Source organism: Rattus norvegicus, chromosome 10, assembly GCF_036323735.1.
Source record: "Rattus norvegicus strain BN/NHsdMcwi chromosome 10, GRCr8, whole genome shotgun sequence".
NCBI lineage: Eukaryota > Metazoa > Chordata > Mammalia > Rodentia > Muridae > Rattus > Rattus norvegicus.
In genome coordinates this window covers 98,368,585-98,380,407 of record NC_086028.1, presented here as the reverse complement: position 1 = coordinate 98,380,407, position 11,823 = coordinate 98,368,585, and positions in this window count along the sequence as shown.

Below are 11,823 nucleotides of genomic sequence, written 5' to 3'. Positions count from 1 at the left end.
GTGCTCTTGGCTGAGACATCTGAGCCCTGCCTGGTGGCTGCTGGATTTGTGGGAAGGCACACCCTTCGGCAACCCGTTTGAAGGAACTTCCGTGAACTTCGAAGGGGTGTTTTCAGTAGGTCATTCTACTTCCAGGAACTCACCTCCAGGAGATAAGCAGACACCTGCACAAAGATCTGTGCTGAGGAAGCATCAGTGTGGTACGGTTTGCATCACTGCCTAAATATTCAGCAAAACAAACAAACAAACAAACAAACAAACAAAAAACCACCACCAACAACAACCTGACAACAGATATTGTCGTCTGCTGCTCTAGTTCAGGCAGCCATATTGTTGAAATTCCATGGATGTATTTTCCTGTCCTGCTTAGAGGATGCTGTCTCCCAACAGGCTTCTTGGGCTTTTGGCTCTTGAAACCTTTCTGCCCTCTCTTCTGTGGTTTTCCCAAGCCCTGGGGGTAGGTTACATTGCACATGTATCAGATCTGGTTGTGCGCCCCACCGTCACGAATTCTCTGCCTTTTGACCAGTTGTGGATCTCTGTAATAGTCTTTATTCATAGCAAAAAGAAGCTTCTTTGATGAGGGGTGATGTAGGTATAAGAATGAGTGCTTAGAATACAGTCAGAAACTATAATTTGCTTGAGGAAATGGCGGTGGTTGGTTCTCTTCTAGGATCTACAAGCTCTCCATGGGTAGATGGCTAGATTCACAGTACCAGTTTCCTCCTATTGAGTGAGTGAGTCTGCAGGGGGAATTCCGCGTGACCTAATCTCTAACCAAAGAGCCACAGGTGGCCAGTGACTGCTGAGAGAGGGAGAAATAGTTTGCTCCAGGGATGAGCTCCCAAGTAGGATTCCAGTGTGTGTGTGTGTATGTGTGTGTGAGAGAGAGAGAGGGAGAGAGAGAGAGAGAGAGAGAGACAGAGACAGAGAGAGAGACAGAGAGACAGAGACACAGAAAGAGGCAGAGAGAGACAGAGAGACAGAGACAGAGAGAGAGAGAGATATTGAGCTAGTCCACTGGTAAAGGTACCTGCTCTTCAAGCCTGCAACCTGACTTTGACTCTGGAACTCACATTAGTGTGGATGGAAAGAATTTACCCCACAAAATTGTTTTATGATCTCCACATGTACCCACACACCTGCGTCACAATGCATGCACACACATCACAATGCATATATACACACACACCCACATCACAATGCATGTACACACATATCACAATGCATATACATATACGCACACCACAATACATGTACACACACATCACAATGCATGTGCGCGCGCGCGCACACACACACACACACACACACACACACACACACACACACACACACATACACACACACTTTCCCTAAAAGAGAAAAAAGGAGGAGCTAGAGAGATGGCTCAGCAGTTAAGAGCACCAGCTACTCTCCCAGAGGTCCCAGGTTTAGTTCCCGACACCCATATTATCACTCACAGCAGTCTGTAACTCCAGTTCCGTAGGATCTGACCAGTTCTTCTGCCTCTTTGGGCACTGTATACGCGTGGTGCGCTGATATGTATGCAGACGAAACCATTATACATGCAAAAATAGACATAAAAAAGAAACAAGAAGAAAGAAAAACCTGCCAGTATCCAAAAGTATCAATATGATAAAACAGGAAGAAACCATTTAAAAACAATAGCCATTTACTGATATGTAAAATTGCTTCTTGTATTTTCTTTTACAAGAAGTACAGAGTACGCAGTTTAGAGTACAGATAGGTATGATTTTAATACTTTCATATACTATTTGTATGCATAAAGAAAGAAAAATTCTAGAAGGTGTGCATGAATGTGTTTGCGTGTAAATGTGCATGTATGTATGTGCATGCATGTATCTATGTGCATGTGTTTGCATGTCCATTGGTATATGTGTATATATGTATGCATATATGTGTGCATGCATGTAAATGTGTGCATGTGTGCATACATGTGCATATGTATTGTGTACGTGTATAAGTATGTATACATGTGTGGATGTGTGTGTGGATATGTGTATGCATGCATATATGTGTGTAGGTATATGTCCCTGCATGTCTATATGTATAGGTGTGTATGCATGTGTATATAGGTACGTGCATGTGTGTGCATGTGTATAGGTGTTGTGCGTACTTGTATGTGTATTGTGTGCGTGTGTGTGTATGTGTGTATATATGCTACCAGCCTTAATGATAACTTGTGTTTTCATTTTTCTTCCCTTTCTCTTAAGTATTTTAAACGTTTTTATCATCTGGTAGACTGACTCTCCAAAGTAATAAACAGTAAATTTACAATGTGCTGAAGCAAAGCAATTTAAAATATATTAAAAAATAATAATATCCTGTCCTCTTCAGCCCCATGGCTTTTGTTAATCTCATCACCGTGGCCGTGAAATTTCACACCCTCATGTGACAGCAAAGCGGTCTCCATTCCTCAGTACATTTAGATTTCTTCTGCAAGGGAGGAGTACAGGACCAGCAGCCAGAGGCCCAGGGTTTGATCCCCTTCTGCCTACTAAGCCAGGGTCCTTCTTGGCAACTGAGGCAGGGATACTGGGCTGAGCAGGAGCACGGGGTGAGGGTTGGACAGTGCCAAGAACATGTGTGGTGTCAGGGACTGTGATTCATGACCATTATTGAGGACTCCCTAGGTTAACACTGTGAACTGTTGCCATGTCAAGACCTGGCCCCTTTTCAGTCTCTGCCAAGTGTGGAAGCCACCCAGGCTGCATAGGGTTGGAGAACGATGGAGGTTGTCTGTGCAGATGAAGGGGATAGTCCTTCTCCAGCGCCCCAAGCACTTCCTGTGCTTCTGAAGCATTGCTTAACTCTGGAAGTCCTGGATAGGAAGCCGGTGTCTCAATCAAGCTTATCTGATGGTCACAAGGAGATGTCAGAGCAGCCTTGCTCCCTGACCCTCTTTAGGATCTGAGCAGTCCCTGGGAGCACGATCCGTTGGCAGAGAATAGGGAGGCTGCGTTTCTCATCACAGCCTTGCCTGGAGAACACGCTAGCTTGTGTGTGTGTGTGTGTGTGTGTGTGTGTGTGTGTGTGTGTGTGTGTGTGTGTTCCCTGCTTACAAGATGGGGCCTACTCATGTATCTTAAAGTGAGTTAAGACCCAAATATCCACCTATTCAGGCCCTGAACAGTTTGAGTGGGAAGGCAAAGTCTGGGAAAACGAATGCTGTGACCAGAGATGGATGCCAGGTTCTAAGACGATACCAGGCAAGTAGGGGAGGGTTACATCCCTCACTTACTCCGGTCTGCTCGATGCTTGTGGCAGAAAGGACAGCCTGGACACTCCCTTTGGGAGTGTTTGGGGTAAACTCTAATCCAAAAGGCCTTGGAAACCCAGGGGGGCATGAGAGCCCGAGACAGTTTGCTGCAGCTTGGTTTGGCCAGCCTGCTGGATCCTGTCAACAGCTAGAAATGTGAGGTCAGATGGGGCTGGAGGGCTCGTTACTATCACCAGAGCTTGTATCTCAACCTCTTGAGTCATCCATGATGAAACCCTTTATCAGCCTGGGAGGAGGCAGCCGCAGGGGAATAAGACTCCAGTGGAGGGCCTCATTTTGAGTAAGGCCACATCCGGAAGGACTAGCCAGGATGACTTAGCCCCAATCCGCACTCCAAGATAACCAAACAAGTTGCAAGGCTGGAGGGAGTTATTCCCTTATACAGCTCTCCATCTGGGATCAGGGGAATGGTAGCAAAGCCAAAGTCACTTAACTCTTTGAATACCAGGCTGTTTGCTGTCCTGGGCTTCATCGGTCTCCAAACCTCCCCCACTCTAAGTGCCTACTTAAGGATGAGGCATTTGACTTCTGTAAGAGATTAGAAGGTTGCTTGGAAGACTGCGGGTGATAGCCCAGTGGGGGAATTGGAGCTTTCTCAGAGATGTTCTAGAAAAAGAAACATTTGCTCTCCTCCAACAGGACACTGGGGAGATAGGAGGAAGGGAGAAGGCCCTGTACCTTGTGTCGCCAAAGGTTTCAAGGCCGCCCTGAATTGTGTGGGGGAGAGGCTGGCCTCCGGAGCCAGCTTGTGAGTGACAGGAAGGTGTTAGCCTCCCCAGATGGTTATCCCCGGGATTGGAGTGATGAGGGAGCCGGGAATTTTGACCGCAGCCTTGAAGAAGTATTTTAGTCCACTGTAGGCCTGGGGCGGGAATAATGTAGGAGGCTAGGACAAGAATGAAGAGCCTGTTGTGTGTATCCACCCGGTGCACGTTGATACTTGAATGGCAAAGGAGAAAAGATATGCCCCGATAGTGGTAATGTCCCTGGGTTTGCTTTCTGTCTTCTCGACCACACCCCTTACTCAAGCATATCTAGAAGTATTCCCAAAGGACCAATATCATGAGGGCTGCCAAGAGAGGCCCCTAGAAAATGAAGTATTGAGCTAAGGGGAGCTCAGCACAGGGACCTGACGGGAGGGGTTGTGACCCCTCTGAAGCTAGCATTCAACTCGAGGAGACCCTCCCCCTTCGGACAGTATCAGGGGAGGACTACACATTTGGATTCAATGCCAAGACTTCCCACAGGCACCCAGGAACCTGTCACTAACTGGAGAAGTGTGTCCCACAGAAGTCCTTTGTCCTTTGCTTGTCTCATTCCTCCGAATGGGATTCAAGGGGCATAGATCTGCTGGCCGGGCGCAGGGACTGATCAGAGGTTTGATCCTCCCGCACTATCTGTAGCAGGAATGGTAGCCCATGTCTGTAACACCGACCCTAGTGAAGTGGAGGCACGGGATTCAGGATTCAACTCAAGAATCAAAGTCAGCCCGGCATACATGAGATTGGTTCTTAGAATACGGAAGAAGAAATAGAAAGAGAAGTCTGGTCAAAAGGGTACAGTGCTCTTATAGAGGCTCACAACAATGTGTAACTCCAGCTCCAAGGGAATCCAGTGCCTCTAGGTTCCATGGACGTATATTCAAGTGTACACACCCATGTGCATATGAATAGCTTAAAATAAACCTTTTTTTAAGGGACATTCAACTCATGGAAATAACCCAGTTGGCCTCTCTCTCTGTCTCTCTCTCTGTCTCTCTCTCTCTCTCTGTGTCTCTGTCTCTCTCTGTCTCTCTCTGTCTCTCTCTCTGTCTCTCTCTCTGTCTCTCTCTCTGTCTCTCTCTCTGTCTCTCTCTGTCTCTCTCTGTCTCTCTCTCTGTCTCTCTCTCTGTCTCTCTCTGTCTCTCTCTGTGTGTCTCTGTCTCTCTCTGTCTCTCTCTCTGTGTCTCTGTCTCTCTCTCTGTCTCTCTCTGTCTCTCTGTCTCTCTCTGTGTCTCTGTCTCTCTCTGTCTCTCTCTCTGTCTCTCTCTGTGTCTCTGTCTCTCTCTGTGTCTCTGTCTCTCTCTGTCTCTCTGTCTCTCTCTGTCTCTCTGTCTCTCTCTCTGTCTCTCTCTGTCTCTCTCTGTCTCTGTCTCTCTGTCTCTCTCTGTCTCTCTCTCTCTCTCTCTCTGTCTCTCTCTCTCTCTCTCTCTCTCTCTCTCTCAAGTCTAAGTTGTTTTCCTTTGAGTTTTCAGTGTGTTCTTTTTCCAGTGACCACTTTACCAAGGAACCAGGGAAATAGCCGGAGCTGGTCCTCCACCTCAGACTTTTGAACCTTGTTCCTCCTTAGAGCTATCGTGGTGAAGTCTGCTTGTTGGTTTAAAGTCGTCAATGGTTTTGTCACAAAGATGGGGGATATGCTGGATTTGATGGCCCAGGGGTGTAATTCCAGCTACTTCCAAGGCTGAGACGGGAAAATCATAAACTCAGGTCAGGGATACAGAGTGAATTCAAGGCCAGTCTGGTCAGTTTAATGATACCCTATCTCAAAAGGAAAACTCAAAACATTCAGGGGTAGAGCTCTTACCTAGCTAGCATGCGGGAGGCCCTAGGTTCAATCCCCAGGACTGCACGGAAACAAGAGTTGATGTGCTGGTGAGACTGTTCTAACCTTGGGCCAGCGATGGAAGCCAGATGTGATGGTGTGTATATGCTTGACCCAGGGAGTGGCACTATTAGGTGTGGCCTTGCTACAGTAGGTGAGTCACTGTGGGTGTGGGCTTAAGACCCTCACCCTAGCTGCCTGGAAGTCACTCTTCCACTAGTGGCTTTCAGATGTAGAACTCTCAGCTCTGCCTGTACCATGCCTGCCTGGATGCTGCCATGCTGTCACTTTGATGATACTGGACTGAACCTCTGAACCTGTAAGCCAGCCCCAATTTGTTCTTTATAAGACTTGCCTTGGTCATGGTGTCTGTTCACAGCAGTAAAACCCTAACTAAGACAAACCAGGTCATGTAGAATTAATGGTGGGGCCCCAAGTCTGCTCCGTCACAGGGCTCAGGGCGGACGGCAGGACGTGGGAAGTTTGATCGTGCTTACCCCATGCCACCAGGCTGGTGTCCGGCTGTGGGAAGCTTCGGGACTCTGCTCAGGGCTGGGGAAGCATAGTCTGAGGCACAGGACAGCCAGAGCTGGCTTGGGGGTTCTCAGGTCTGAAAGGAGGCCAAGGTCATCTGGTTCTCAGGTTCTTGGGCATCCAGGCACCGCTGGGATACTGTGGAAGAGCTGAGGACAGAGTGGGGACCCACAGGGCTGAATCTAGCCTGGGGCCGAGGAGGAAAAGAGGGAGGACGCTCCAACTGGTGCCACAGGGAGAGTCTTTGGCTTGACTGTGGCAGGCTTGAGCTTGGCTGCCGCCACTGGGAGTGCAGGGAGGTTTTCTTCAGGAGATTAAACAGTGGCTCTGTAGGTGAAGGCCTTCCCTGTGGCTCCCCTTGGCAAATCTCGATGAAAAGAAGCAGTCCATGGTTTCAAGGCATTTATTGTCATGGTGGAAGGTGGATGAGTGAAACTGTACCCCCTTCTCAGAGAGGGCCTGAGACTAAATACCTTTTGCAGAGAGGAGTGTCTAGGAAGGGAAATTCATTGGCTAAGCCTCCAGGCCTTTAGGTACCTCATTATAATAGAGATCTGTCTATGTGATCTGTGGTCACATCTTCTACCTGTGAAGGGGATTGGGGCATTGCCCTTACATGACTGATAGTCACAAATCTATGGAGGGCTGTGGGCTAGTGACCGGCCTGGTTTCCTGGGAGTTAACCAAAATGTCTACCATGCTCAGGGTACCTGGAGTTCAAGCCTTCTCAACTGGGAACCAGTGTGTCTTTCACTGTCCCACAAGGCCAGCCAAGAAGGTCTGCTGGGTTCTTTAAGTGGCCATCCTAGTGTTGCTAGACATCTGGACAGTTGGGGCTGTGACTGCATAGGGTCCACCCAGGTGGGACACTGAGATGCTTGAGTTTTGTGCTCTGAGAACATGAGTTACTGGAGAAATAGGTGGCGTACATGTTACAGCCCCTTCCCCATAGCTGCAAGGAATGGGGAATCATGGGAGATGGCTCCTCAGTTACCTCCAGCACTTCTAACTAAGCAGAGATGTGACACAGGTGATGATAGGACACTGGGGTACCTAACTTGTAAACAAGTTTCTGTGAAAGCTCGGAGGACAAGCTTTGTGACATCTCCTGTCGTCTTCTTTTTTCTTTTTTTTCTTTCCCTCTGTGTATGTGTGTCTCTCTGGGTAAGGGGTGTGGGAAAGGGGGAAGGAAGTGGAAGGGGTAGGGAGGGAGGAAGGGAGGGAGAGGGAGAGAGAGAGAGAAAGAGAGAGAGAGAGAGAGAGAGAGAGAGAGAGAGAGAGAGAGAGAGAGCTGAAGAGTTCTGAAGGGCAATGACAGTGAGGAAAGTGAAGGGTGGAGGAAGGAAGAAACTCCAGAGAGACATGGGCATGGCACATGCCCATGATCAGCTCTCTTCGAGCCACCTGGACAAACAGCTTCTGGTTCTGAAGCCCTGAGGACCCTTATGTTTTGTATGGATAAGGAGAGCTGTACCCTGAACATCCTTTCAAAACTAAGTAAATAAAAGGCTGTTGTATCGGTTTTTGCTGATGTTGCTTGTGATGAACAAAGATTCTGAGCTCTGGCTTGCTTTTTCCTTCTTCTTTAATAACATTTTTATTAATTCTCTGAGAATAGCATCTGATATCTTTTGACCATAATCACCTGTTGCCCCACAACTTCTCCCAGGTTCAGTGCCATTCCCTATCCATGCTACTTTTGAGTTCTCTTTCTCCCTCTTCTTACTTAGACCAGTGGAATCCAATTTATGTTGCCCAAATACTCTTGGTTGGGTATCAGGCCTGCGCTGGAGCATGGTCACAATACTAGGGACCACACCCCTAAAGAAAACTGCCTTTCCCCTTCTCAGAAGCTATGAACTGCTAGTATCTCCCCAACAAGGGCTGACACGTATGCCTACTCCCTTACTCCATGCTGGGATGCTGTTTAGGCTGAACTCATTATGTAGGTCTTGTGCATTCTGTTGAATTCATCCCAAGTTCATTTGTGCAATGGCCTGGGGTCCAGGAAGTACTATTTCAGGGTAGTCATCAACAACCTCTTGCTTTTAGAATCTCTCCACCTCTCTTTTGTAAAGACCACTTGAGCTTCAGGAAGAAGTGATGTAATAGATAATTGAGCTTCGGGAAGAAGTGATAAAATATAGATGTTCCACTGGGGTTGAACCTTCCACCATCTCTATTTTCTGCACATTGGCCAGTTATGGGTCCCTGTGTTAATTGTCATCTGTTGCAAGGCAAAACTTCTCTGATGCACTAACCTATCGGTATAGCGATTATTCACTAGGAGCCATTTCAATATTATGTCCATTTAACAGAATCAGAATAATAGGTTCTCCTCTATAGCCAGTGATGTGTCTAGCCACAGACTCTTAGCCCTGATAACTATACCAGGTATGGGTTCCATCTCATGAAGTAGGCCTCAAATCCACTCAGATGTATATGGTTACTCTCATAACATGCCTGCCACCATTGCCTCAGTAAGCATGTCATGCCAGAAAGTCATCATAGCCCACACGATCTTCATTTATGTACGATTGGTGACTTACTTTTCACCTCTGGTCATATGCATAGGATTTTCAAGCGCCATGAAATCTAGTCAGTAGGAATGAAACTTCTGGGTCAGCACTAGATGGTTTCTTCATATTCTATGACTTTACTCAACCAAGCTCATGGCATCTTTAGCAATAGGATCATACTGTCAAATTCTGGAGGACAACCAAGAGTGACTTTGATATACTATAATGTCTGGTGGGTCTATGGGACCCCAGTAGCAAATAGCTTAAAAAGAGAAACATTCTGGGTACTACTATTTTTTTTCCCACTCAAAATCAGATCAGAAGGCAGGAAGTAAAAGGCAGTAGACGGTTTCAGAGAGATTCCACTGGTAGGTTTCCATTATTCCTACCACTGCTGCTTGTAACAAGAAGAACAAGCTACAGCCATCACCATCACTACCATCTTTATCACCACCATCATTATGACCAGCATCACTACACCATCACTTCCCTCATAAGACCCATCAATTCCCTCACCACTGCTTCCATCACCATCATCACGATCATCACTAATGCCATCACCACCCATAACACTCATCATCTGTGTCATCAAAATCACCACCACCATCACCATCATCATTACATCACCACCACCACCACTGCCATTCTATTGACACAGCGTACAGCACCTATCAGCTTTCCCATTCCCCATCCTTATCACCACCTCTACCATCCCCATGACCACCACCTGTAATACCCAGCACCTCCCCACCACTTCCACTCTTCTTCTGCCATTGTCACTACTGTCTGTAACACCTACCACTACCACCACCATTGCTATGGTCATCATCAACAGCTCATCATCTCCACTGCCACTCTCGCCACTACTGCAAACCCTCCCACACTAACCTCCCCACCCCCTCCTGCCATCACCAGATAGCCCTTAGAGACACCCAAGTTAAGGGCTGATGATCTTGCCCAAACAGTGCTTGCCAGATTGTTGAACAGATGGGACTGAAGGTGAGTCCCGAGGTGAGTATCAAAGCTCTTGGACAACACTGAATTGACATAAAGTTACTGGCCTTGTGGAAAGCATCCATTTCCACTCACCTTTGATCACCAGAGTCATCTTGTGAAAATCCCATCCCGTATAGCCTTGCTAGCATATACCTAAAATGGATACAATCAAAACCCAAGGCCCTTACAGAGTTGAAGCAGAAAATACATGTAAAGTGTCCACTGCTTTATCTGACTCACAGGAAATACTAAGGCACCCTTCCTCTGTCCCTTCTCCTTCCATTCCTCTCTCTTCTAGTCTTTGCTCTTCCTGTTTTTTCTTCCTGTCTTTTTTTTCCTCACCATTTCTAGTGTTGGATTTCAACCTTGGACAAGCAGCTGAGGTGCATATATAACATACCAAAGTTGGATCTGACCTCAAGGTTCAGCCAGCATCCCTCAGTTCCTACCTAGTGCAGGGTATGGCTGGCATACTCTGCCCTCTTTGTGTGTGTGTGTGTGTGTGTGTGTGTGTGTGTGTGTGTGTGTGTGTAGGGCAGTATATAGGCTGCCCTGAACTTTATAGCCCAGAGGTTGGGCTTCTCCTCCTCCAGAAGCTCTTCCTTATACAATGTAGACATTTTGGTCTGGTTCTCCCCCTCTCTCTCCTTCTCTCTGAATTCTCTCTCTCTCTACATGCACAAGCTCCTTTCTTTCTCTTCCCCCTCCCCCTCTCTCCCTCCCTCCCCATGGTGACTTCCCTGACCTTGTTCCTTGGGACCAGTGGACCTGCCTAATAGGTGTTTCCCAATGAACCTGCCTTTATATACTTTAATTTAATTTGTCTTGGATTGATTAATTTCGTTGGTGGAGAGTACCTATCACCCAGATGTTAGGTCCTCATCCTTCCCAAACTTCCAACTCAGAGAACAATTACTGTATGATGAGGTTAAATGCTCACAGCTATCCTGTAGATCCTAACGTCAAAGTTTATCACACAATGGCCATTTTCTCAAAGAAGAGGGAAATTAACCCCACAGGAAAACTGCTGAGGTTCGTGACAGAGGCCTGCAGGAGAAGGTCTGTTTCTCTCTGAGAACAGTGTCAGGCTCCTCGTGAGGGGCGAATGTAAGGACTGGATCTTGTGTTTTGCAGGGGAACTCATGGATAAGCAAGCAGGGGAAGGCTGAATTTTCTCGAAAAGGCTAGCCAGCTTTGCACTGCAGCTGCTCGCTGGAGAGCTGGCTCCAGAGAGCTGTTTGCTTTGGCCAGATGTACTACACGGAAACAGTAGTAAGACAATGTCAGGAGAGAGGTGGGGGCCGAACAGAAGGGGGGCCTGTGCATTTTCAACAGAGAGAAACGTTTTCTTAAGCGGTGGCTTCGCCCACCCTGGGCAGCCTCAAACTGTGACTTGAGCTCAAGACACTGAGACAGGGGTAGAGTGTGGTGGCAAAAGCGGCCATCTATGTGTGCTGAGAAGTGGGTGGTGTGCCTTAGGGAAGTTGAGCAAGGGTCAAGGAGAACAAGACTTTGGCTTACTTTGCCTGTCTCATTTGGGTTGAATTTTCATGAGATGGTAATGAGCTACAGCTAGCAGATCAGATCTAGCTAAACTCAAGAGATGACCACCAACTGTGGAGTAGGGTTGGGAGCAGGATGGTGTAGAGGGAGTCTTAGTGATTGCAGATCTAACAGCAGCTTCCAGGAGAAGTAAGATACTACTGTAAAAACTAGGTGCTGACATCACCACATACAAACATTTCATCTTTCCTCTCCCCACACCCCCCTTATCTTTTTCCAGATAAGATCTCAAGTAGCCCAGCCTTGAACTTACTGTTTAGCCGAGGATGCCCAAGCTCTGGTCATCATAACTATGTGCAGCCATGCCTGAGTTATTGAAGGCTG